Raw genomic sequence first — 22,993 nt, 5'->3', positions numbered from 1 at the left:
TTGAGAGCTTTTTGCTAGTGCCACACCTGGTTCCCTTTTAATGGATTAATTGATGCACAGATTAGACTACTTTCGAACTCCATTTCATACTAATAGTCCAGTTCACTATATACTTTTATAAGGAATAGACTCTCTTTATTTAGACAATAGAGTGTGATTTTCAACATTAAATTATAATACTTTCTGTGTAATCCCTCAGTCGTTGAGGTAGGTTTCATAGTTGTCCATGGGTGTATACTAGTCTATGTGCTCTTATACTTGTTCCGATACAGCTCAAGATCATTCTAACACTCAGGAAAGGTTCATTTCTGTCCTGTGAATGTGACTTTTTTTATTATTGATATGCTCAAATGAGTATCTAGTTTCGATACTAAAACTAGTATCAAATAGTATCTGATAGGGATGTAACAATATCCAAATCTCACGGTACGATATTTATTGCGGTATTTTGAAGAGGCTGATATAATTGTAGATGAGACATTTTTTTGCTTTTTAAAATACCTTGACAAGATTTTAGTGTGAATTATTACCATCATAATCCTGAGAATTCAAGTAAAAAACATCTATCTCCATGTTGTCTGTCTGTTGTCTAACTGAAATGAATCATGGGATATGTAGTACCCTATGTTTATAAGCTGTTGCTACTATAAAATCATGCATTTAAGCAAAGGAACTTGTGATTTAATATATTGTGACAGCCCACGATATTACTGTGAGACTTTTGACAATAGGATATCACAATATTTTGGTTATTGTTACATCCCTAGTATCTCATATTGATACTTTTGACAATTCTAGCACAGAGCAGAGTTAACCAAGAATTACTTTAGTTAACTACAGCTTGGAAAGAGTATAGAGCACTTGTACTTTTTGGGTTGGGTCCTCAACTTGTTAGTATGAAAAACACAATGATTTTGTTTTTCAATTCTTAAAGCAAAGGTAATGTTATGGTTAAGCACTCTGGCATGTTTTTGGTTTTGTAATAGTAAGAGTATTATGGCATATCTGATCATGCCCGTTTCCATGTATTGCCATGATAATAATAACGTGTTACTATCCAAGTTCTAAGCAATACGTCACTTGAACATTGTTGATGGATGAGGAAAAGTAAAAGTAAAGTAAAACAGACAGTACTGCGCTGAAGTGCTCAAGAAAACAGATAAAATGCAATAAAAGAATAAAGCACAAGTAAACACAATAAAACAAGGTTAAAATCAACTCAACTTAACAGAAAAGCACCAATCTATGCCCACAGAATCCTACATTTTATCATTTTAGTCTGGTCATCACTGAATCTTAAGTTGAAATGGCTGTGACTGACAGGTGGATTGGTCAGACAGGAACATGAATGGTCTGTCCATATCAAAACCAATATGATTGCTTACGAGAAAAAAAAGGAGAAAATATCACAGGGGACTGAAAAACATCACAGATTTCTGCGGAATCAATGAGCAAAGCACTAAACACTGTTACTCTACACTGAAAAAAACTAATGTTATTGCATGATCACACTTGTTTGTGGCCCGAGATGTGCAGAGGTTCAAAAAAAGAGATATTGTGCATCTGATTTGTAATTGCCAGGCAACCAAACTATAAATAATCTGTTGAATTTTCTATGATATGGCTCCCTTAAGTCTACAGGGCCGACTGTAATGAAACAACATATGCCTGCTCCACATTTGATATTGTGATTAGCACATTAGCTGCAGCATGGATCCCATATGCCACAGTAATCCATATGATGCGAGGACGGGCCGGGACAGTGCGTCTTCTTTTAATCTTCCATCTGCTCTGTGTGTGGAGCTGCAGGAGACGTGGAGGATGACCCCAGCGCCTGTCGCCCCTGCCTGGGCTCTGTCAGGTGCTCTTTACATTACCATATGATGTGCCATATGTCGCAGATATGAATTCAACTGCCTCTTTGCGCTGTCTTTAAATGTGATCTCCTTCATTTGGGCGTGAAGGCGTTTCTTAGTAATTTTAGTGTTTTACAACTTTAAATACTTTGATCTAGTCATGTCACAGTGAGTATTTTACTGTACGAACGCCTTTTGTACAAGTGTAGGTGGTAAAATGTTGACTTTACATTTGTTTGTAGTTTTATAATATTGTGAGGAACATAATGTACTGTAGGAGTTAAGATGGTATTTCAAAGTACAGTGTGTAGTGTGAGTTGGTATTTGGAGAATGAATAGTGCTTTTTCCTTTAACAGCTAAACTTTAAAGAGTCTGTGCCTCCTGTGTCCTTGAAAAACCATTTGTGAAAGTAGTACATTCATTTTATACTGTTAAATTCTCTGTATTTCATTCCTTTATCCAGTGTCACTAGGGCAAGCTCTTAATCCTTAGATATGACATACTGAGCCGTACTGCCTGAAAAATAATATTGTATATTATGAATGTCATGACTTGTTTTGAAAGTGCATATGCTTGGATTATAGTAGTGAAGGGCCAGCTGTGCAGTGTTGGACTTCATGCAGTTTTTAAGTGCACAAATATCCTGTGAATTTATGGCAATGAATCACTGTCTTCAACTTTTTTTTCCAGCATGCCTTTTTATTCTATATGATTTCAACAGTTCAACAAGCACAATATTGTTTCCTCACCAAAAAACTACCTGGAGTTGTGTTTTGTTTCAGTCACTAATGTTTAACACACAGATCCTCCATATTTAGGAGTTCTTCTCTCAAACAAAAAAACACTCTGTTCCACCTTGTGATGTCATGCGGTAATACAGGAAGTGCTCCAGTTTTCAACTCCATACACCTTCACTTGAATCATTTGGTTGATTTCAGGCTACCTTTACATGATGACGAACAGAAGACGCAAAAGTGGCATCGCATCGTCACTTTTTATTCTTCGTTTAGACAAGCGTATTCAGGAGGAGATCTGCATGCATATCGTGATGCAAAAGTGTGTGGAATTCAATTGCGTATGCGTGCCAGGCGGCTCGGTGGTGACGCTAGGTAGTGATGTATGTGACGTAAACGCGTACATGACGTGAGCAGATCTGACCAGAGTTTTGCGTCTTGGGCAGTGTAGACGGAAACGCTACGGCGGAGTGTATTCAGCTTTTCCACTCTGGAGGGTGGTTTCAGATTTTTGCATTTTTAAGCCCTAGAAACACTGTCACCGTCTAAAAGAAAGGCACTTCTGATAAAATATTTTGTCATTTTTACCTGGAAGCGTTCTCTTGTAAACAGACCCTCAGTCCTGGAATTGCCAATCTCCACTGAACAATAGGTAAAATGTAGCTTTTAACTTGAAAACTTGCACTTCATGGCGTCACAAGGTGGAACAAAGCATTTTGAGCTTGGATATGTAGACAGACTAAAAAAGGGTTACTCAAATGTCATGTGTGAATGAAACAAAACACAACTTCAGGTATGTTTTTGATGAGCTCACATGAGTCAATTTTGTGTAATATGGGACCCTTATGCGTGTTGCTAAAGGGCACTACAACAGTATACAGCAGCACGACTGGTGCCTCTGTGTTGCCTTATGAATGATGCATCTAATTTGTTTTACAACCTCTCTCATTGTGTCTGTTTATGATTTGTCACAAAGGGCATGTGATTACGAAAGCAAATCACCCTCCAACGAGGGAGTGAAAGAGAACCCTCTGACATTTCACCATGAGCACATCTCCCTCCCTGTGTCCTGCGCTGGACTCAGGGAGGGAGATGGACTGGGCTTGTAAACCAGAGGATGTTCTGAGCTTAGCCCCCTGCTGGGAATACATAACATTTATTGAACCAGGCTTAGGTACCGAGTGCAGAGCAAGTGCAGGGCTGTGGGCAGTGCCATGTTGTAGTAGAGCAGTCACTGGCCGCGTCTCATTTCTCTTTCCTCGCTTCCTTCTCCTTGATTCTACAGGAAATGGGTGAGGAAGTCCCACCCACAGAGGAGACAAAGCGAGGAGAGAGGATATAAATTCCTCACTAAGACCAATAAAGTTTGATTATTTTATGCGATAAAGCCTCCCTCGTGTTTACTCCTTCATTCTGTGTGTGTGTTGGTTTTTTTTAGGACACCACTTAATACGACAGATTTTATTCACAGCTGAAAAATGGTGGATCAAGGAGAGGAATCAGGGAGAAGGAAGCGAGGAAAGAGAAATGCGATGCGGCCATAGTGGGAGTAACTAACACAGGCATTTAAGTGCTGTTAATCCCGGTGAGCTGGGAGAGCGCTGGCACCGCACTTTAATGGTGGGCTGCTGGGAGGAGATCTCTGTGGTTACACTCTCTCAACATGCTCCCACCCACACAGGCACACAGGCTCGTCCAGGTGTTTACGAGGAGAGCACTCTAACATGCAGCCTGCTCACAAATGACTTTCAGAGGCTTTTTGTACCGTGGTTTGCAGTCTAAAAATAACAAAATGGGTAGCAATGTAGTTTTGTGAGTTGGTGAAATAGTTGGACTAGTTGAATTGGCATAGCCTGTTTTAGGGTGTGCTGTCATTAGCAATGGGTAATTAGGTTGTCAAATGTGCAATTAGAAGGTGTTAACTCTTTGTTTTGGAATGAAGTACTTTATTGGTCTTATAAATATAGTTAAAACAACACTGAAGAAGTAGCATATTATTAGTGATGAGTGAAATATCGGTTCTACATGGATATCGGCCAATAGCGATATTCAGTACCAATATTTTTTGTGCTCTGTGTGCCCCTTTTAACAGACTAATGCGTAAAAATGGAAATAGAAGATTGTTGCATGACTTTATGTAACACATTATTTTATATCCCAAATATATACATTTAGTTTTTTTCACCGTAAATTTGTGGACCTTGCTATGGATTTTAAAAGCTAAATATATGTAACGACAAATAATGCTTATTAGGGTTGGGTATCATTAAGAAGTTGCCGATACGATACATACCTCGATACAAAGGCCACGATAAGATACATATCTTGATACAGTGCACTTTTGATTTGATATATTTTAAAACGGTTCAATACAGTTCAATAAAAAATAAAGGCTATATCATGGCTGTGATATTAAGTGTTTGTTAAACCACTTCTTGGCAGATTTTAATGATCAAAACAGTGAATGTCTAGTGTACACGACTTTCCTTCCACTATACAAGCAACAAAACTGTCACATCATCACATTTAATGATACGATATATCAATATTTCAATATTTTTGCACACACCTAATGCTTATTGGTCACAGCAGCAAGCCAAATATCAGTATTTGTTCATATTTCAGTCAGTTCTTCTTAAAATGTGAACTTTGAACAGAATTGCAATGCTTCTGAGAAAAATCACAAAGATTTTTTTTCCCAAATTGTGTATTCCTAGGTAACAGCACTGTTTTAATTCACAGACTGTATCAAAAAGAGGACTAAGGTGTTAGGGAATCACTGGTCGGACCCAAATATGCAGAGGGAAAAAAGTATTTATTACACAAAAATAGTCTTGGCGGGGGGATAGATTCCAGGGGAGGCAGGACGGGTCCGGGTTGGCTGCAGATGGGAGGTCTGTGGAGATGAAGGCTGACCGGAGGCTTACAGAAACTGGTGGGTACGGGATGAGGCTGGCTCCAAATGAAGTGCTGGGGATAGTACAAAAGAAACAGGTAAACATCAAAAAGTCTCAGGAATTCTCAAAAATCTTAAAAAGCCTGAGTAGTTCACCGCTGGGATGACGGAACAATCTGGCACTGGAGGGCAGGTCAGCAGGTCTTTTATTGTAGGAGATGATTACTGATGAAGAACAGGAGTGGAGCTCAGCAGGTGCATGATTGGGCCCCGCCCAGGAAATGCCAAACAAGGTAAGTGGATACAGAGAGAGGGAGCAGGGAAAGGAGGGGTAGGAGGAGCAGGGAGAACCCTCACATAAGGAGTGTGGGCGTCATAACATTATAGTTATAGTTTAATGATACTTTTGAGCTGAGTTCCATATTAGGAATAGGAATTGATTTATCACCTCTTTTCTACATTTTATATTGTAGTTACAGTATTACAGTTACTGATTCAAGTCCTACCAAAATGAAACAAAAAAGAAACACTTGTGGCTGCTGAATGAGCATTTAAAATAATTGAAAGGTTAACAGGTTGTGTTTCAGTTGTTAATGAGTCTCTTAACGTGGAATAGAAAAAAAAAAAAATGCTGAACTCTGATTTCAAAGACTATTGTCCTATTTGACATCCCCAGTCTAGCATTTTTTTCTAAATTATTATTTTATGCTGGGCTTGAACCCAATTTTATCCTGGTATAAAAAAACACCTTTTTCTCCACAACCGTGTCTCGTTGTGTTGTGCTTGGCAGGAGTTTCTCAGAATTGTCAAAGTGGCACATTGACTTCCAGACTGCGCTCTCTTTGTACTATCACGGTGTTCTAGGGGTACGACTTATTTTGAACGCCGCACCCCGGCTCTGAGCAGCGCCTGTTCTCTGCGACGCCGAGCTGCCTTTTCACTTCACACTCGTGCCACAGTCCGACACACGCCGTGACGGGACAAGAAGTACACCACCCGGAGGGAGACAAAGACACGAGGGAGCGAGGAGAGAGAGGAGTGCAGGGGCCGCTAACTTCTACAGTGTTGTGTTTTGTAAAGAACGGCAGGCAAAAACACAGTGTAACAGCACAAGATGTTCACTCCGTAGATAATTACAGAGCTGAGGAGCAGATTGCTATGGCACCGCGTTCAAAAGAGAAGTGCTTTTTAGTTGTATTGGGCCCGAAAGAGGCAATCAGTCAAACAAGGGCTTTTTATTGGAATAGGTTTTTCTAATGATGCAGAACAGAACAGCTTTTATTCCAACTGTGCTATTTCACAGTTGATTATTGTTAAAGGAGACTTACTGCTAGAGGTGGCAGTATATCGAAAAAATTGTTTTGGAGATAATATAGAAAATTATAATATTGAGTTTATTCATGTAAAAATGTTCAATACCATCTTTCAGCACTTTTTTATTACATTGTGTAGGTCATTCAACCAAGACATCTAATGGTACGTTTTAGTACATTTCAGACGCATTACCCATTTGCTATAAGATTGCATATTTTCATAGTAATAACGGGGGAAAAAATCCAGCTATTTGTTTTTAGAGACCAATTTTATGCTACAAGTGGACTCAATAGGTGTGATCCTAGGTAACTGTATGTACGTAGTAGGAGTAATAAAGTACTATCATTGTCTCCTGAATGATTCCTGTCACATATGCTTTCCTTTTTGTCCTATTCTTTGACAAAAATATAAATAAATCCACTGAACTTTTTTGTTTAAAGGTTCTTTGTGTAACTTTTTGGTTGTGGGGCTGTCACCTGCTTGTTTGTGTGGAGATGTCATTGCTCTACCTTACATTTATTCAATTACAGATGTTTTAATAGCTCAAAAAACAGGCATTTTGATTGTAAGTGGGGACACCTCTCCACAGATCTGACCTGTAACTTGGTCTGGTTTGGTCTCCATGAAGATAGAAAGGTTTAATACTATACTGTGAAACATGTAATGGACCATCCACACAAAAAGTTACACAATGCACCTTGAAAGTGAAAAGGTTTGTTTACTATCGCTACACCAAAACCTTAATGTCACGGGATTGGGGGAACTCGTACTTGTGATAACTTTTTTTGGTGTGAAGAGGAGATGCAAAATTCTTCTTCCAACTCCAGAACTTCAACTTTTAACACACTACAGTATCTGGAGTCTGGAATCTCTATCCATGACTTCTATAGACATCTAAACTAGGACCAGACGCTTTGGTAAAAATATCTAATATATAATTGCAATGTTTCTACCAAGCTTTGTGATTGCAGTTACATTATGTTTTAATAATAAAAATTCTGTTCAAAAGTTCACATTTAAACACTTCCAGAATAATTGACAAAAAGACTGAAATACGAACTAACAAACTAATACAACAGTCACATTTCAGAACGCATTTGTACAGATCTAAACTACGGGGTTAGCAGTTTTATTCAGAGTAATACAGGATATTTTGTAGTCTGTAAAGGAAATTATGGTACTTCAAAAACTGCTGCCTTTGCTGTTTGCTAATTGCGTCCAGTCAAATTGCAGTTTTGATTCGATTGCGATTAATCTCGCAGCCGTAATCAGGAGTCTGAGGGCTTCGTACAAACAGAGATATTGCTTGTTTGTCTCCAGTACATGCTCTGAATCTGTGGTCTTTGTTCTTTTTGTTTTTTGCTCCTCCAGAGATCAGATATTTTAGGTTGTGCAACTCCGGATATTGAATTAGGAAAAATAAGTCTTGATAATAAGCAGGAGATTAGTGCTCAGGACGGACTTTTGGAGCTGGACTCGCCACACTGCCCTCTGTGTGCTGCTGCCTGGACTCTATTAGCAATCAAAAAACAAAATAGATTCATGATTTAAGAGAGAGTGTGTGATTCCATACTAAACACTTCAGGTCTTTATAATATAACATTCTCTCTCATTGACAAATTACGAGATGATGATGTTGACCTTGTGAATAATTAATCAAATGAAATTAAAATCACAATCTGTGTGGTTGAAGCAGACAAATCACAAACACAAGGATAAGATCTTTTGCAGAGAACAAAATATCCTGGACAGGCTTTGTAATGCATTGAATTCTCATATTGATTCAGCAGTATTGCAACATACACTCATTAGAAACACAGTCTATTCAAGCTTTTATTTGCTTTCTGAATAATGAATCAATATCAAATGGAAATGACAATCTGAATGGTCGCGGTTGACAAATCACAAGGACAAGGATAACATCTTTTACAGAGAACAAAATGTCCTGGGCATGTTTTGTAATGCATTGAATTCTTGTATTGATTCAGCAGTATTGCAACATACACTCATTAGTAACACAGTCTATTCAAGCCTTTATATGCGCCTTCTGCAAAAACTTCATTCTGATACGTGAGTCCTATCGGGTGACGCTTATCTGCTGTCAAAAATAATTGTCCTCTCCGTCATTCCATACTAAACAATTAAAGTTTTTACCATTCAACATTTTCATGAGCAAATACACATAGAAATTAGTTTCTCACTGACAAATAAGATGTTGACCTTTAGCCTGATTCGTCAGCCAGTTTCACTTCGTGGAAACCGTAGGACCTCGCAGAATTAGGATTCATTCGCTTGACGGTAGGTGGGTACTTTTTTATTTTATTTATTACCAATCACTGCTACTTGGTCGTGACGTATGTAATACGCCAAATCCCGCAGGAAGAAGGGCAATAACGTCTTTCCCCTTGATAAAATTCACCAAACATTCTCTTTGAGTTAGCTTTAAATCCTTGATCTCGGGAATCGTTGTCAACACAGAATGTATGGGTAACACTTTATAATAACTACACCTTATTTAGCCTTAATAAAGCAAGAACAAAGGCTTAATTAATAATGATTCACACTTAGTAACTACTTAATTACTACCTTAATTATCACTTGCACTTAATTTGCCTGTGCTCATAATTATTTCATACTTAATTACTCATGGACTGACCATTTGAGCATTTATTAATGATTAGTAAGCTATGAGAGAATGATTTACTAATAATGCAATGCAATGATAATTCAGGCAGCTATTATCTGTTAAGTCTTTTTGAGAGCTTTTCTAAAGTGAAGACGAATTATGCTTTATTAAGCATTTACTAAGTGTAAATCACTGTTAATTAAGTCTTTATTCATGCTTTATTAAGGCTTAAATAAGGTGTAGTTATTATAAAGTGTTACCAATGTATGTTTTTGTCTACATCCATCTCGACCGCTTTGTTTACTGTTGTGCTTTACCCCAAAAGGGACCCAGACAGGCGCTTGAGTTTGACATCATGGCTTCACAACTCGTCGCTGATTGTCCGGTGCGCAGTCTACGTCTACAACTTCTGGGGTTCTTGCAAACCATCTAGTGTATTCTGATTCCTGACCTAGTCGCTGGAGAGAAATGAAATTGAGCGGAGGCACTAGGTAGTGACCTTCAGAATATTAATCAAAATCAAGCTGAAATCGCAATCTGAATGGTCATAGCTGACAAATCACAAAGACAAGGATAACATCTTTTGCAGAAAACAAAATATTCTGGACATGTTTTGAAATGCATGACATTCTTGTATTAATTCAGCGGTATTACTTACTGCAAAACATGGTCCATTCAATGTCAGCTTTTATACACTTCAACTTTTATGCAAACTACTAACTTCCCTCTGAAACGTGCGTCCCATCAGGTGAATGCTTATCTGCTGTTCCGACTGAGGGCCCTCTGGGAGATTATTGTGCAATATTGTCACGGGTGTTGTCTGTAGCCCGGTAATACAAAGTGACAATGGAGCATGATAATCCACAGGTCAGAGCAGGGTCACTGTTGCTTTTGTCAAGCTCTTGCTATGTGCTAGCTGGCCAATGCAACAGTTATTTTGTAATGTGACAAACAGAAGCGACTAGAGAGAGCTGGCCAAAAAAAGTAAACGGGGGATTATCTGCATTGACGTGATATAGTAATTTTTAATAATCATCATCATCATCATCAAATGGTGCCATAGATTTAAATGACCGCCATTACCATTAGTCATAAAATTAAAACTGCTTTTTTCATTTCTGTGTATGCTGATTACCAACTCATTGCTTATAGGGCCATCTGGAAATAACCTAATGACTTTCTATCCAAATTGTCCTAGTTTATTAAACATTCTAGACTGAAAAGAGGAGTTTATGGCACACTAACAAAACAGACAATACAGAAATCATAGCACATATTTGAACTTAGATTAGACAAACTTTATTGATCCACAAGGGAAATTACTTGGCCACAGTAGCTCACACATCACAATATATTATAATAATAAAGAGTAATAAAAGATAAATGGTAATAATCAATTCTAAATAAGCAGCAAAAAAGTAATAGCAAAAAAATAAAATAAAAAAATTACAAGTTTAATTGATGAAAAAGTGTTGTTTATTTATTTATCTTCACACAAATTCTCTAAATTTTATTACTCTGTTGGTCTTATACCAAAAATAGCTGAAGGTCAACAGGGCTGCAAGATTAATCACAACTGAATCAATATCACAATTTGAATGGACGAAAATAGCAAAGATAAGCAAGCAATTTTTAAAGTACCATAATTTATTCCTTCAAAACAAAATATGAATATTTTTCTACATAAAAAAACTGCTAAATTGTAGTTTAGATTAGTGTGATCCTTGATTAGCTTGTCAGTTTATATTTCAGTCAATTCTTCTGAGAAAAATCACAATTCAGTATTTTTCCCCAAATTGTGCATCCCTAGTTAACAACACTGTTTTAATCCATAGACTATATAAAGAAGTGGACTAAAGGAGTGTGACATTACCCATAGTGTTCAGCTCCAGTCAAATGAAACTCACCGAGGCTAGCAGTTATAGTTATAATTTGGAGCTGAGTTCCATATTAGGAACAGGAATAGATTTACAGACAAAACAGTGGAATAAAAACACCAGGATGATGTAGAGCGGGTTAATACAAACACTTTAAGACCAACATGAGGATCCTGACAGCAGCAGTTATGGAGAGAGGGGCAATATGATTTCAATACAAAGTGAATTGGAGCTAGACTCAGTGGAGCCGGAAAAGTGCCCATGCACACTTCCTGTTGGAGCACTGCAGCTCACAAGTTAGCTATGTCCATTACACATACTATAGTTTAAACACAGTGAGCTAATCCCGTATAATTATTACTTTTAATTAATTTTGACTAATCCAGCAGATATGCATGCTTTACTTTTATTATAAACTAGCTCATAACATTATAAAACAGTTAGTGGTATTTGAAAATGTTTTATTAATACATTTAATTCCGTCGTAATCGTGTCTGTCTTGGTTGTGCAACAGCTTTGGGCTCCACAGGCAGCCTCACTTGTTTTCTCTTGCTCTGGAGGTTAAATGAGGTTGGATTTGCCTATGCTCCACTGACGGTCATCCACTCAGGCATTATGCTGTCTAAGTCTGGACGCGGCTCCTCCGGCTTTATTCACATTGGACACTGTGTACAGACAGGCAGATGGACAAGCAAAATATTGACCTGAGTACATTATTGGATATTTAGCTGATACGGAGAATGGGTAGTTACATTTAGGATCAATACAATAGATGATAACATGACAAAAAATAGAAACAGCATTGCTTATACTGCTTGCTGATGGTTAAATGTTTGTTTTTGTTTTTTATAGTCTCCACAAACAGCTTTATACATTATTCAGAACTCAGATCATCCCAGCTTTATAAGATTTTTCCCCTTTAAGATGTTGTTTTTGCATTAAACTAGCAGTGGTGGTACAATTCTCTTTTAACTCAATATTGTTACCAAGGGAAAAGCTCAATACCATCGACTGTAACTGGACAACCTGCTAACCGTCACGTCCCAGGCAGAAAGTGAGCATGGACACAGTCCCGGTGGGAGATAGTATTTGGACCCCTATAGTATATATAACCCGGGCTCAACATACCGCTATAGTAAAGTGACCCCTTACTTTTTCTTTAGTAGTTACTTATATGATCATTATTTCTCATGTAATTTACTTTTATTATATATTGCTACATATTCACTATTTTTTAAGGTATTTTAAGGAATGTTTTGATGGATAATGACTTGGTATTTTGTGTAAATGTAACATATTGTTAAAATTGCATATACATAGCAATCTTGTCACTTTATACTGTACACTTTATATTGTATTTTACATTGTTATGGTTTTTAGTTTACTCTGTTCAGATAATCCACATGTAATTTAAGTAAAGTTATTGATTACAGAAACTATTTAACAAATCTTCTCCTATCATCTATTTAACTACTTTATTGATCTTTAGCAAATTTTCTCATAACCCCTATTTAACTACTCAACTGATCACCACTGTCTATTTTAACAAGATTCCAACTCATTATAAATCACTTTGATTACCTAACTAATTAATAAATCTGTGTTTAAACAACTAAGTAATTTTTAACATTCAAAAGTTATAATCGACATAAAAAAATGCATCTGGGTTCCTCAAAAACTTTTAAATCACTTTTAAATATGTCAATATGTTTTAATTTGCAGATACAGTATTGATATTCAAAGTTTTTCTATAGAATTCAAGTTCTTTATTAATAAAATATAGATTTTCATAGGGGGTCAATATTCTATAGGGGGGTCAACATACCATAACAGGATTTTGACCCTGGGGTCCTCACCTCGGGGTCAAAATCCTACACCACACCGGCTCCATCGACTCTGACTCCAATTCACCTTGTATTGAAGAAACATCGCCCTTCTCCGTAAATGCTGCTGTCAGGCTCCTCATTAAAATATTCATATGATTGCTGTTTTTATTACTCTATTTTGTCTTTAATATGGAAATCTGCTCCAAATTCACCCTTATAACAGCTTAGCCTCAATGAGCTTCATTTGACTGAAGCCAAACATTATGGGTGGCATCACATCCTCTTAGCCCACTTCTTTATACAGTCTATGCTCAGTACTGATATACAGATATATTTTCATCATAAAATAACAATAGTTTTTTTATATTACCAGGTGCTCTTATAGTTCAAATATTCAAATATTCTAAAACTATTCAAGAAAAGTCAATATTTTTCTAAGATATTTCTTTCTTTTTTTTTTTCAGTATTAATAATACCTGTTCAAATTATGACCTAATTTTGATACTAGTGTTTAGAATCTTGATTTTTTTTCATCATTTTCATTGTTCATGTTTGGACAGTAAAACCAAAATCGTGTTTACTTCTAAAAATACAAAATAATACAGAAATAATACTAAGACCTACTACAGTACCTGATACGTTTCACTTTGAAGAGCCCATATGTTGTAAAGCCCATATGTTGTGTCAGACTGGTACAGCGCCTTGTCGTGCCTGCGTGTGTGTGTGTGTGTTGGTGTATTTGCGTGTGTTTTGGTGCATGTTTGTGTGTGGTGATGCGTGATCCGTGCATGGGGCTAGCGGGAGCGCATGTGTTGTCTGCTCAGTCTCATTAATGTAACAGTCCACACTCCCCTCTCCACTGCCCCGTGCACCGTCCTGTTCTTACCTCAAATACACGTCTGAGGAGAGATACTACTCAGTTAGAACAGAGTTAGAGATATTTGTTATGCATTTCAATCGAAAGGACAAGGAGTTTTCAAATGAACCACTTAACTCTTCTCTGTCCTCCATTGTCCAGGTCATCAAAAAAAAACTGAACAAAAGATTTAATACCAAATACGTCAGGTTTGTCACTGTATTATATCTGTTTGAACGGAGGAGTTAACTTAAAATAAGTCACCCGATTTGTTTATAGTAAAGAATATTTACTTATGGAGTATATACCTAGGGACTTAACTAATAATAATAATTCATGGATAATTCATAGATGATTACCATACATTCAAGGTTGTATTGCTATCTTTTTTTGCTACTTATTTGGAATTTATTTTATTTTACCATTTATATTTTTGCTCTTTGTTATTATATTATTGTGATGTGTGAGCTACTGTGTCCAAATCATTTCCCTTACGGATCAGTAAAGTTTGCCTAAGTCTAAATCTAAAAAAAAAAAAAAAAGTAAATAAATAAAATAAATGAACTTAACTTCTGTCAAATATTTTTCCTGTTATTGCTTTTGTCTGAAAGGTTTCACAGTATGGTATTAAACCTTTCTTTCTTCATGGAGACCAAGCCGGACCAAGTTACAGGTCAGATCTGCGGAGAGGCAACCTCGCTCACAGTCAGAATGCTGTATTTTTCAGCTCTAAAACAAACTGTAATTGAATAAATGTAAAGTATAGCTGTTTAATGTCATACTGTGGAGAAATGGAGAAAAAGCATATCTATAGAATATATCTTTTAAATAATATTATAAAATTATTGTATTATAGGTAATCAATGTAATTAAAATATAGTAACACCAGAAACATAACGGTATAAATTCATACATTTGTGAAACTAGAATTTAAAAAAAATATTCAAGTCTAAACACCTTTTCATGTCATGTCTTCTCAAATGAATATTACATTAACATTTTGCGGCAACAGTAATTTAACAGTAAGTACATATAGTGCTGTCATTACACTAGCGGTTGCATTGTTTTAACCACACTGCGGAGGAGCACATTTGGACAGTTAATCTCTTAATCCGCTCCCTGGCCAATTTATTAGTTACACTTTGTGCCTAATAAAGTACACCTCGTTCAGCGTGGCCCATCTGCTCTGAGGTTCTGTTTGTTCTCTGTTGGCCTTTAACATAAACCGCAAAGTTCAGAGAGGTTATTTCGCGAAGCACGGCGGGTTTGGCACAAGCTCCCCAAACTTCTCGTACGTTAAGGTTTTGGTTTTAAATAATAATACATGTGGAGGCACAAAACGTCAGCCAAGATATCTTCTGGTCTTTTGCATGACTTGCTTAATCTGAATTATTTCTGGTGAGAACTCGCAGAGGAAAAAATGTCAGGACTCGTTGTTGGTATGATTAGCTAAGTTGATCAGGTGTAGCTAATCACTTTGACAATAACTTTTGCAGGTTTGCCGACTGATACTTTGCAGCTCATGTCGACAACATTCCCCGGAGGTAGAACTGTAGCTCTGCTCTGTCAGAAACTCTGTTAGACTTTAATCTGATCTTTAGTTTAACACAATTTGACCCCAATGAACTCACTTAGTTGGAACCACTACAGGTGAGATGCTTTGTGCTGTTAAACAATGGTGTGTGCGTGAGTGTTGGTGATGGTCGAAGGGGCCAAGTTATATACTTTAACTTCTTGGGTTCTTTTTAAAGACAATGCAGTAAAGTGTGTTTACCTTGTTGACATGTTTCGGCTGCTAGCTGCAAGCCGTCTTCAGAACTGTCACCGGTGTTGGTGGTGACGTGATGTATATCGAAAAAAGAACACCAAAAGGAATGCGAAATGGAAACATCAGGGAGACTCACCAGAACACAAAAAGATAAATCAGAACAGGAAAACCTAAAATCCGCCATATCAGACCACTGTAAAAGAAATAACTACATTATGGACTAGGACGGGGTTCGGGTCACTGGATCAGAAAACAACAAGTTCAAATGCTGGATCAAGGAGGCCACTGAAATCAGGAAACAAGGCATGGACAGCATTAACCGTGATGACGGCGCGTTCCTCCTTTCACACACCTGGGACACCCTCCTCCAGAGAACACCGGACAACGGGAGGCAAGGTCAGTCTGAGCGACCTGCCAGGTCCATCAGGCTGACCACACCTACAGGAAGTAACAACAGCTGATATACGACACGTCACCACCAACACCGGTGACAGTTCTGAAGACTGCTTGCAGGGAGCAGCCGAAACATGTCAACAAGTTAAACACACTTTACTGAATTGTCTTTAAAAAGAACCCAAGAAGTTTTATCAGTCTGTCCCAGGGCAGCTGTGGCTTCAATTTCTATCTTACTACCAGCGAGTGGGGAGTGAATGAGTCATGCTCTGTAAAGCGTCTTTGAGTGTCCAAAAAGCCCTCTATAAAACGGATCCATAATAATAATAATAATGATAGTGATGATAAGTCTCTCGCACATAAAATTAGTGACAAGCGAGTTACCAGTAGCCAAGAGTTTTTCAAATTCCTTTTTGTTGGAAATCAAACTCCCAAACAGAACCAGGAACGTGGTCCGTGTACCATTCGTTCTTTTGAATTTCAATTAAGAATGAAAAACAATAAAAACTTTAGACTAAGACAGATTTTATTGATCCACAAGGGAAATTACTTCGACACAGCAGCTCACACATCACAATATAATAACAAAGAGTAAAAAATATAAACGTATCAATAAATTATAAATAATAATAAATTATAAATAAGTATAGCAAAAAAGATAGCAAGAGATAGGTATCAAAATAAATTTTAAATTAAATATTAGAAATAAACAATCTGTTCTTTTGTTTGACACTAAAACGGAATAATAAAATAACAAACTCTTTTTCCATTTTATTGTTTTCTGTTCTTAAATTAAATTCAAAAGAACGAAGGGTACGAATGCTCATATTGATCACAGACTCCTGAAAATGTGTTCTTAAAATCCGTTTTATATTGTTTGTGAGTTTTCAGACAGTCCTAACACTTTTTGGACAGTGTTTGCCTATGTATGTTTCCATGGTAACTTTTGAACATTCCACCATAGAGACACATGTAGAACAGACCTAGTGTGAAGTCTGACATTAAAAGGTGCACTATGTAACTTTTATGGTGGAGGGTATGTCGCCTTTTTGTCTGCTGGAATAGTCCACAGTATGAAATTAAGCTTTTCTGCTGTGCATCAAATACAGTTTGATGTCGCCTCCACAGGTCTGACCTGTAACTTGGGCTGGTGATGTTACTTGCTTGTATCCATTGGTATAGATACGGTTAATGCCATACACTGGAATATTCTAGGCAAAGCAATAACATCTACATGGAAAGAAACAGAAACAAACGTCCTCCATAAATTTGTGTATCTCTGTAATTGAATGCTTTCTCTATAATAAGCACTTTGTGTTACATTTTTGTATGAAAAGTGCTTTATAAATAAAGTTTGATTGATTGATTGAATATAAAGAAATATATATAAAAAATCTCTATAATATTCTGTATAATGCTGGGTGTCATTAAGAAGTTGCCAATACGATACATACCTCGATACATCGGCCACGATACGATACACATCTCGTACTGAGCAATTTGATACGATTCAGTACAATAAATTTCAATCCGATTCAATATGATTCAACAAAAAATAAAGGCTAAATCATGGCTGTGATACTAAAAGTCTTTGTTAAACCACTTCTTGTGCAAAGTTCATATGATACACACCCATTTTAATCATCAAAAACAGTCAAAATGTCAAATGTGTTGCGTAAACGACTTTCCTTCCTCTGAGCAAGCAACAAAACTGTAGCTCTGTAACAAAATAATTGAGTAAAATATACCAAAAAATACTCTTGGAGATATATTGATACAGTAGCAATATCATGGTCTGCTTTATCATCACATTAAACGATACGATATATTTTTGCACATCCCTAATTCTATGTAATATTAATATTTTTTGCTCAGTTGTTAATGTTCATGGATGTGTTAACAATTCCTGCACTGAACAGAATTTTAATTTAAAAACATGATATTAGAGAAAAATCCCAAGATATATTCTGAAAATGTCAAAAGGTCAAAATAAATAAATTAATAAAGCCAAAAACATCTAATTTAGCCTATCCTCCTAAATCCAGTTGTGTCTGTGTAGCGTTCCGTGCTGCCCCCATGCCGTGCGGCGAGAGCATGGGAGCTGATGCGTGGCTGAACCTCGGGCGAAGCAGCCATAGGTGATTCTTTCCCTGCCACTGCCCTTTCCCCTCTCTCTCTCTCTCCACGCGCACGAAGAGGGAGGTGGGCGGCTGGCAGTCGGGGAGAGATACATCAGCGCAGATAGGACGAGGACCACTCAGGCAACACACATGCAAGCACCAATTGTAGTCCGCTAGGGCGGGTGTTGCATTATTCACAGCGTGTATCGCAAGGATTTAGACAGGTGTAAGCACATTTCCAAAGAATGTTAAGTGAACTTTTCTAGCAGCTATCATATTATTTATCACGCTATATATCTTTAATAATGCTCTGTTTTTACCCAAACACTAATTTATCAAGCTGTACTGGTTGAATATTATTGTAATGATTTATTGAAGCTGAAATTATATAGTTGCCAGACAATTTCTCACCTTTAACGAAGCATTTTTGATGAATTAACACAGATGGATGTCGCCTCCACAGATCTGACCTGTAACTTGGTCTGGTACTTGTTTATATCCATTGGTATAGATAAGGTTTATGTCATACAGTGGAACAATTGGAACAACAAAAAAAGAGAAAAAAATGTATATGTCATATAATATTTAAATTATGGAATATTTAGGCAAGCGTACTTTCCTTGTATTTGTGTAGCGTCCACCACAAAACTAGCTGGATTCATCAGCCGGTTTCCACGACCTCGCAGCATTAGGATTTGTTCGCTCAACGGTAGGCGAGTACTTTGTTTATTTAACTAATTGCTGCTTTTTGGTCGTGATGTATGTAATGCGCCAAATCCTGTAGGAAGAAGGGCAATAATCTTTGTTTTGGCTTTAAATCCTCAATCTCGGGAATCATTGTCAACACAGAATGTATGTCTTTGTCTACATCCATCTCGACCGCTTTGTTTACAATTGTGGGACCCAGACAGGTGCTTGAGTTTGACGTCATGGCTTCACAGCTCTTCGCTGATTGGCCAGTGCTTGGTCTACAACTTCGAGGGTTCTTCAAGTGTATTCCGATTCCTGACTTAGTTACTGGAGAGAATTGAAATTGAGTGGAGGCAACTTCTGGTCTGGTAACATGCTTGTATCCATTGGTATAGATGTGGTTTATGTCATACACTGGAACAATGAACAAAAAACAAGAAACGTTTTTATATCTCATATGAGTTTTAAATTATGGAACATTTAATCCAGCGTACTTTCCATGTATTTATGAAGGATCCACCACAAAACTACATGGCAGGCAGGAATTTTGACAAAAAATTTAATCATGAACATTTTATTTTCTGAAATAAAAATTAATGTTGTAAATAAAAGCGCTACGATGAACGTGTTCTTCTCTCTCCGTCACCTCATACACCCTCCATTACTCACTGTCTTTGTCTGCTGTGATCTCTCCCTCCGCCACAATGAAATCATGTGACATTCATTTTCTCATGTGACTGTACATTATGTCCAGTAGGCCTATGCCCATGATCTGTCTAGGCACCCCCCCCCCTTCCCCCATGCGTACCCTTCTCCCCCTGTTTTTGTACTTCCTCATGTCCCCCTTGATCCTCTGTAACCCTCCGCCCTCGTTTGATACGTCCAGATATTCCAGATATGACGAACTGACGTAAATGTAAAAAATTCACTCAGACGCGCTGGCATTGTTGTGCTGGAGCCGCTGTCACCCATGTCCTCCGCCCTGTGCCTATCGCAGACGGCACAGTGGCGGGCGTCATGTGATGTGGATAAGTGGAATCTCGGCATTGGCTCGCGCTACACTGAGCACCACAGGGGGGCTTTATGGACGCAAAAATCAACAAAGCCACAGTCACGAATATGCTATCACTCCATCACTCCGTCTCTCTCTCTCTCGCACGCTTTCATACACATGCACTCTCAAACAGAGGTGGGGAGAGCAGCCCGAAATTACACTTAAGTAATAGTAGCATTACTTTAAAATATTATTACTCATGTAGAAGCACAAAGTGTAACCGTTTGGATGTAACATATGATTTATAATTTCAAGTTTTAACGACAAAACATTAAATAATACACAATTAAACATCTGGTATTTTCAAAGGATTTACACATTTTACCTTTTGGTAATTCTCATACATTTACAGTATTGTTGATTATTGTCCCTGTCAAATACGTAAATAAATGAATGAATAAAACATAAATGAGACAAACTAAATCATATCTAAAGGTGCAGTGCAAGAAACACAAATGTCCATATCATTTTTTTTTTCTTTTTGTTTTTGTAAAAAACAAAAACAAAAAGAACAAAACGTAGGACATACAGATATACAATCATAACAAAGACAATAACAATACACTACAATTACATTACACCTACATATACATATATACACAAACTTATACATTCACACATGCATATACACATTACATATATGTATATATCTGTGTGCATACATACACACATACACACACACACACACACACACACACACCCACACAGAAGTAGTAGCCATATTACATATACAGACATACACATACATATACTACTTATAAAAATGTCTCAACATGTATTGTCATATCTACATTTCATATTCCATATACATACATGCATGCACACAGACATATATAACTTTGAATACACAGAAGTTATGGCAACATAACAAAAAAACTAAAACTCCATATCATTTAATATTGTAAACATAGCGCTTTTGTTGCTTTTAACATTTAGTTATAATGTCGTTGCCTCATTAAAAACATACTCAGAGTTTTGTTTTGTCTCATTTGCAAATGTTCACTATTAGTCTGTCTACGTGTTCGAAGCTCAAAATGCTCTGTTCCACCTTGTGATGCGGAAATGTTAGTTTTGAAGTTAACAACTACCTTTAAGCTTTAGTTCAGTAGAGGTTGTCAATTCCAGGGCTGAAATGATTGTAGTGAAGTTGTATGGAGTTTAAAAAGGCAGTGCTGCATGTCCTGTATTACTACATGTTACTGTTTTCTGTTTGAGAGAAGAACTCAGCCTAAATATGCAGAATTTGTGCGTTAAACATGTGAATGAAACAAAATTCCAGGTATGTTTTTAATAAGGAAACAACATAATAACAGCAGATCAGATTGTTTACTATGGTCCCTTCAAGTAAAACCACTGTTACACTGTACAATATATTACTCAAGTAGAAGTACTCTGAAAACAACAATTTCATTATAAAAAGCTACACTGGTAAATGTAACTGAGTAAATGTAAGTGAGCACTACTTACCCCTGCTCCCGGATATTACAAACTACGCACCAGCGCGCACTGGACTGAATCACGTGCACGCAAAGCTCCCAAAAAAAACCCCTTAAATCCACACGCACGCACCTACTAAAGCGGCGAAGGAATTCTGGGTTGACACGCAATGACACGGGCACAGCTGGATGGCGAACACGGCACGCTCGCGCACAGAGGCCAAAAAAGAGAATATTGGAATTTGGGGAAAAACAACGATAAGTCCCTTAACTGCTTAATCCCTTCCTAAACGCTTGTGTGATCTAAAGTGTGTGTGATTCCAGGGACGGGGCAGAAGGAGGACGGAGTGCCGGCCAAGGAGATAGACACAGCATTTGGGAGACTAAAACTGGAGTAGAGTAAATCGTGATAACCAAAGCATCAGTTGATTAAACAGAATCTTCATCATTTAAAAGTTAGAAAAAAATAAATAAATTCAAATCCAGTTATTTTTGTGCAATTTTGGTGTTTTGGATAAGTTTTGTGACTTTGAAATCAGTCATATCACTTGATTAAACACAATCTGATTACATTATAAGACTAAAAAGTGCAATTCGTAGGGATGTAACGATATCCAAATCTCTCGGTGCGATATTATCACGATATGCATCTCACGGTACGATATTTATTGCGATATTTTGGAGAAGCTGACAGAATTGTAGATAGGACGCTTCTTTGCTTTTAAAATACCCTGACAAGAATTTGATGTGAATTATTACCGCCATAATCCCAAGAATTCAAGTAAAAAACATATTACTTTATGTTCTCTGCGCTGAAATGAATCATGGGATATGTAGTTCCCAATGTTTATTACCTATTCCAGCTGTAAAACAATGCATTTAATTCGATATATTATGACGTCCCACGGTATTATTGTGAAACTTTTGACGATACGATATCACAATATTCGGTTATTGTTACATCCCCAGAAATGAGTAAAAACAAAAAGAAAATCTTTCACTCATAACTTTACAAGTACTTACCAAGTCACCATTACCACTTATTTATCGTCTTGATATGGTATTCTTTGAGGGTGAAATGATTATAATACATTGAAATTTGGAATAATTTAAGATATTTTGCCACTAATTACGAGCAAAAACAAACTCACACACCACACAAGTAAATCGATAATGAAATAAAATAAGAAAAAATTGGAAAAAAAGTTCATACACTTATTTCAGCCTTTACATTTGCCATTATTCACCGTGTTTCAAAAATTCCAACTAAAACAAGTCTTTACAAAGGCTTCATTTGAATAACGTTTGTTCTAGTCACTAACCTCATTTGACATCTCTTTTTGTATTTATATCTATATCCCCTTAAGTATATTAAACATTCATCTGCGGGCACGCTGTTTGCCTGAGTTGAGTAAATAAAGCTTTGTCCCCCGTCTCCGGAGCTGACAGAACTCGTGATGCGACGTGGGCATGTGCATGCTAATTTGGAGCTACAAAAGAAGCCCGGGCGTTACGTGTGACCTTTTGAAGTGGGCTGTTCTTTCAT

At 37.2% G+C, this 22,993-nt stretch overlaps 1 protein-coding gene across 1 annotated transcript in view; it reads left to right on the top strand.

Moving 5' to 3' along the window:
* lekr1 (leucine, glutamate and lysine rich 1) overlaps window positions 1–22,993 on the top strand; it is a 169,575-nt gene that overhangs the window by 7,152 nt on the left and 139,430 nt on the right. The window lies entirely within an intron of this gene.

Source organism: Boleophthalmus pectinirostris, unplaced genomic scaffold, assembly GCF_026225935.1.
Source record: "Boleophthalmus pectinirostris isolate CB_2022bp ecotype Guang Dong unplaced genomic scaffold, ASM2622593v1 HiC_scaffold_9, whole genome shotgun sequence".
Classification (NCBI taxonomy): domain Eukaryota; kingdom Metazoa; phylum Chordata; class Actinopteri; order Gobiiformes; family Gobiidae; genus Boleophthalmus; species Boleophthalmus pectinirostris.
This window is presented reverse-complemented; position numbering and strand designations above follow the sequence as displayed.